The sequence below is a fragment of the Vulpes lagopus genome, chromosome 2, assembly GCF_018345385.1.
Source record: "Vulpes lagopus strain Blue_001 chromosome 2, ASM1834538v1, whole genome shotgun sequence".
Lineage (NCBI taxonomy): Eukaryota > Metazoa > Chordata > Mammalia > Carnivora > Canidae > Vulpes > Vulpes lagopus.
Window position 1 is genome coordinate 13,574,214 of NC_054825.1, and position 6,000 is coordinate 13,580,213.

The window sequence follows — 6,000 nt, forward strand, 5'->3', positions numbered from 1 at the left end:
AACATATTTTAAAAATATAGAATACTTTAGAAAATAACATAGCAAGTGCCGTGTACCACTGATGCCATTCACCACCATCTGGAGGAAGGCAGGGAGCAGAGTAGAGAAAGACCCTGTGATAGAACACAAACTGAAGACAAGTGAGCTCCAGCCCATCAGCCACACAATCTAGTTGTATGCAATCCAGTGTTACAGTTTTATAGTGTATAAGAGCCAGTCATCCCCATTTGGGCCATTGGGCCAGTGGTGGCAGGAATCGGTGGAAACCCACAGGAGAAGGGACTCTTGTAGATAATGTGAGGGCCATGAGATCCAGCCAACCCTCCCCACCTCAGAGATGATCTAAGTTTCTGTCATTTTTAGGAGAGAGGGATTTTTCTACTTCCTATACATTATCTAGTTCCCTTTCCTAGGGAGGAAGGGACACAGGTTATTGAGAGACCTCCTCTTGCTGAAGTCTAAATCCCTCTCCTAACAAGGCATCAGATGGACATGGATCAACCAGCCAAAAATGCACTTCCTTGGGGCTCACTAAAGGCCAGATGATGTGAGGCCAATAAAGGTCCCCACCATCCGTGGAGAGAGAGGATGTAGATATATAGATTCATACACTTCAACATAATAAGGGATGAATTGGGAAGTGAGATACAAACACTATATGGCTTATGGAGGCAGAAGAAAGAGGGATGCTGTGAGCCCAAGCAGCCTAGGGCAGCCTTGTGGAAGAGAAGGGCTCAAAAGATGTCCAAGGAGAAGGAAAATAATGGCCAGCTGAAAGCAGATCAATAGCAATAGGTGTGACTGAGGTAAAATTTTCTAGTTCTGGAGATGGAGGTGAGTGGAAATAACAGCAAGGGTTTTTGTTCCTCTAAATGAGTGGTGTTTTTGCAGAGAACATGGGAAAACAGGTGCAGATAAAACAAAATCAAGCTTTATGGTCATCTCCTGGTCTCCTGAGACCCAGTAGGGCACCTCACCTCAGGCAGGTACGATGTACACAGACGGTGGAGAAGGGGCATGGTGTTATTCCAGCAACCAAGGAGGAGTCCTTCTAATGCAGGCAGAGGAGAAAGAGCATCACCCAGGCTGGCTTCCTCAGATGCAGTAGCAACACTGGCCCGTGTGAATTTTTCCTCCATAGCCAGCCCGGGAGGGAGACATGGTGCCATGCTCTCTCCACATGGGTGTATGTGTATGTATGTGTTTCTGTTTTTCTCTCTTGAAAGAGGACAAACATTTGAGGGGTGGGCCTCTCAGTCACAATGGACCTATTCTTTTAAAAATAATGAGGAGCCAATTACACTCCTACGTTAAACATGGCATCGGTTCCTAAAATAAAATTGCTGTGCTACAATCAAGTTCTACAGCCCACTTTATACTTAAGACTTACAGGCTTAACCACTTAGGGAACTGAAGAAAGAAAGTCTTAATACAAAAAGGTGGGTGAAGAGAAGGCAGGGAGGTGGGGTGGGGTGTACAAACCTGGCTTCCAAAGCTTGTTGGCTTGATGCAGCCCACATACGCAGCCTAGGTGGGCACCTCTCAGGTTAGGTCTCCACCTCTGGTCCCGTTGGCTTTGCTCTGAGCCCAGGGCCATGTTGGCCTGCCATCCACCTCTGGGGAAGGGATGATTCCTTCAGAGAGAGGTGGACCTACAAACCAAAGAGGAAGATTGGATGTCAGGGCTGTCGCTTACCAAAAACCTGCCTAGAGATCACCACTCCCTACTTGACAATCACCTGTGTCCTTGATGGGGGTGACAGCAAAATTGCTTTAACTACATACAGTGTTGTGTTTTTTTTTAATGGAGGTTTATTGATCTCTTACATAATAGTCCAAAAGCAAGAGTTGCATGTCACTGGGGCAGCCCTGCTCCATCCAGACACAGAGTACCCAGGATCTTTCCATTTGCTTGCTCTACTTTATCCTAGGGCAGCAGTTTTCAAAGTGTGGCCCCTAGACCAACAACATGACCATTGTCTGGGAACTTGTTAGAAATGGAAGCTCTTGGGCCCTACTCCAAATCTATAGATTTCAAAATTCTGGGGGTGGGACCCAGCAGTTTGGCCAACACCCCAGGCAATTCTGAAGCACACTGAAGTCTGAGAAGCACTACCCTAGGGACACTGTCTTCACCTGCATACTTAAAACTGGCCTCTGAGGCTTACCTCTGTTTTAGTCAAGGGAAGGGAAAGAGGAAGTCAGGGCAATCAATTTTCTTTTAAGCCGGTGGAGTGGAAATTACACACATCACTTTAAATATATATATTTATTTATATATATAAATATATATTCACTTTAAATATATATATTTAGTTCATATATATAACATTTATATTCATATATATAACATATATATTATTTATTTATTTATTTATTTATTTATTTATTGAGAGCAAGAGCAACAGAGAGGGAGGGAGAGGGACAAGCAGATTCTGTGCTGAGCTCAAAGCCTGATCCCATGACCCTGAGTTCATGACCAGAGCTAAAACTAAGAGTCGGACACCCAATCAACCAAGCCACTCAGGTGTCCCCACTTCTATTCACATTCAGTTGATGAGAACTTTGTCACAGCTACACTCAGCCATAAGGTTGGCTAGAAAATGTAGCCTCCGGCAAGTGGCCATGGCCCAGGAAGAAGGGTTAATTGACTGTGAGGACATAACTGACCATGCCCCCACCAGAGGGCATCCTGAGGCTGTAGCCTGAGACACCACCTTCAAGGACACTGGATGAAAGACTCACGTTTCCAAATCTCTGTCCAGGGCCCTCATAAAATCTCTTGGCAGAAATGACTTATTACAGCCTGCAATTAGTTATCATGGTTGGTGGTAGAATGAAGAAAGTCAAAAGATACAATACATGGCAAAGTGCTTTGACAACTTTGAAGTATGGTTATTTTTATTATTTGAGAATGTTGGGGTCTGGAATTTCCCACACTTTCTATCATGCAGATTCAGCACACAATTAAATACCAAGAGACATACTGAGAGGAAAATGTGACCATAATCAAGTAGGGAAAGAAACAAAAAGTAGACCCATAGATGATCCAGATGAGAGTTAGCATTAGCAGACAATTAGTTTAACATAGCTTAATATGTTAAAGAAAATGGAAGAAAAGGTTGACAAATTGATGAATAAAAAATTTTAACAGTATCTAAAGTTATAAAAGATAATCAAGGGGTCCCCGGGTGGCTCAGTTGGTTAAGCGTCTGCTGGAGTCCTGAAATAGAGCCTCGCATCAGTGGGGAGCAGGGGAATCCTCTGCTCAGTGGGGAGTCTGCTTCTCCCTCTCCCTCTCCCCCTCTCCTGCTCATGCTTTCTCACTCTCTAATAAATAAATAAAATCTTAAAAAAGACAATCAAAATGATATTCTAAATTTAAAACTAAAATATATGAAAAAAAACCTAAAATATATGGAATGTAAAACTTACTGGATGTCCAAAGAATGAGAAGACAAGCCACAGACCAAAAGAAAATATTTTCAAAAGACATATTTGATAAAGGATTATTATCCAAAATCTACAAAGAAGTTTTAAACTCCATAAAAGCAACCTCATTTTGCAATACTTAACATTATCAAATCACACATTGTACACCTTAAATTTACACAATGTTGTGTATCAGTTACAACTCAATAAAGTTGTTACCAGACCCTGAAATCACATTCATGTGTCTAATGCTCTATAAGCCATTGTCCGAGTCATCAGGTTGGACACAGAGAAAGCTTTACTATAAGAAGAGTAGCCCAGGGGTGCGTGGGTGGCTTAGTCGATTGAGCATCTCACTCCTGGTTTTGGCTCAGGCTGGTCGGGCTCCCCACTCAGTGGGGAGCCTGCTTCTCTCTCAATTCCTCTGGCTCTACCCCTGCTCCCGTGCTCTCTCACTCTCTCTCTCTAAAATAAATAAATCTTTAAGGAAGAAGGAGGAGGAGGAGGAGGAGGAGGAGCCCAATGAGAAGACTGGGAATCAGCTCCCAATTTAATCTGCCTTGTCTTTGTTGAACCTAGGGACACTTTCTATCGGGCTAGCAGGGTCTGTGGGGGATAGAGCAGAAACTGGGTGGGTCTTGAAACCTTGCGAGGGGAGACTGGAAACGTTTGAGATTGTGTGTTGTTTTGGTGACCTGGGCTCCATCCAGGGATCCTGGTATTACATGTTGACCTTGGGTCTGCAAAACAGACATTATCAAGTGGTCTCCCTCCTCGATTCTATAGCTAGGACTAGGGGAAAAAAACAAAAACAAATTACAAGTTTAATAATTCTTGCAAGGCTGTGGAGGAATGCACCTGGAGGAATGCAGCATGTGAGGTTATAATGGAGGAAAAGCCTATCTAGCAAAGGTTTACATGAATAAAGAAGCACATGTTGGGTTCAAGTCCCCACTCCTGTTTCTAAGTCCTCAGTATGGGGAATAGAGTGACGACCTTCTCAGCTACTTCCTGCTGAAGAGGGCAGAGGTTGGGTTTGAGGAAGGAAACAGCTTCTCACCTTATTGGAAATATTCTCTGATACTTGGCTCAATGTGTATATTTTGCACGACCAAATATTCAGAAACCACATTTAATTATTACATAAATCCAAATATTAATAGTCCCTGTAACATTGACTTAATTCCTTAGGGAATCCAGAAAAAGAGTCCAGTATGTATTATGATCAGCTTGTTTTCAGCAGAGTGGAGCCCTCTGACTTAATTTATCATAATTAGGCATGTATAAGAATCTGTCTCATATCTGGGGTTAAGGGCTGTCTTTAATCAGGTCATGATCTCAGGGTACTGGGATGGAGCCCCACATCAGGCCCCCTGCTGTGCAGGGAGTCGCTTTTCCCTCTCCCTCTGCTCCTCCCCTCTGCTTGTGCTCTCTCTTTCTGTCAAATAAATAAATAGAATCTTAAAAAAAAAAACCCTGACTTATATCTGAAATAAATTTGTATCAAAAGTCCTTGTGGTGTGGTCAGGAATCAGCATAGTCCCATTTTGACATGATTTTTTTTTTCCTTAGGAAAACATTACCAATCAACAATTTGGAGTTTAACTGCTCTATTCAAGACCTTAGGTAAAAAACCCTGTTCTAAATCTCATGAACCAGTCTTAGTCTTAAGAATGGGTCAGTTCAGGGATGCCTGGGTGGCTCAGCGGGTTGAGCATCTGCCTTTGACTCAGGTCCTGATTCTGGCGTCCTGGGATCGGGTCCCACATCAGGCTCCCCACAGGGAGCCTGCTTCTTCCTCTGCCTCTGTCTCTGCCTCTCTCTGTGTCTCTCATGAATAAATAAATAACATCTTTTAAAAAAAAAAAGGATGAATACCTGACATTACATTGATGTTGATGGAACTAGAGGGTATTATGCGGAGTGAAATAAGTCCATCGGAGAAGGACAATCATCATATGGTTTCACTCATATGTGGAATATAAGAAATAGTGCAGGGGACTATAAGGGAATGGGGGGGGAACTGAGTGGCAAAAAATGGGAGAAGACAAACCATGAGAGACTCATAACTCTGGGAAACAAACAAAGGGTTACAGAAGGGGCGGAGAGTGGAGGGATGGGACTGTGAACCTCTTTGAAGTTGAAACACATTTGCAAGGGCATCAGAATATTTGACTGGGTGACGGGCACTGAGGACACACAGTGAGATGAGCACTAGGTGTTATACTATATGTTGGTAGATTGAATTTAAAAAAAAGAAAATAATAAAAAAAAAACCCCTTGCTTTGCTGGAATCTTTCATAAGGAATTTCAGATTAAACTTTTAACAGCCTCTTGAGGCTAGAAGCTAAACCAAATACTTAACCATCAGATTCTTCTGTAATACTTGCTGATTTGGGTGAATTCCTCTCTTCCCAAGATCCCCAAAATATCCTGAGGTTCCTATACCTGCCAAGAATTCTTTACTAACCTGGTAAGGCTCCTGGGAATGCAACATTTCCAAGGGCTCTACCGACTTCATAAAGTCAACTTTAGTTCCTTAAAGCTATCTGGTCATATTGGAGTCTA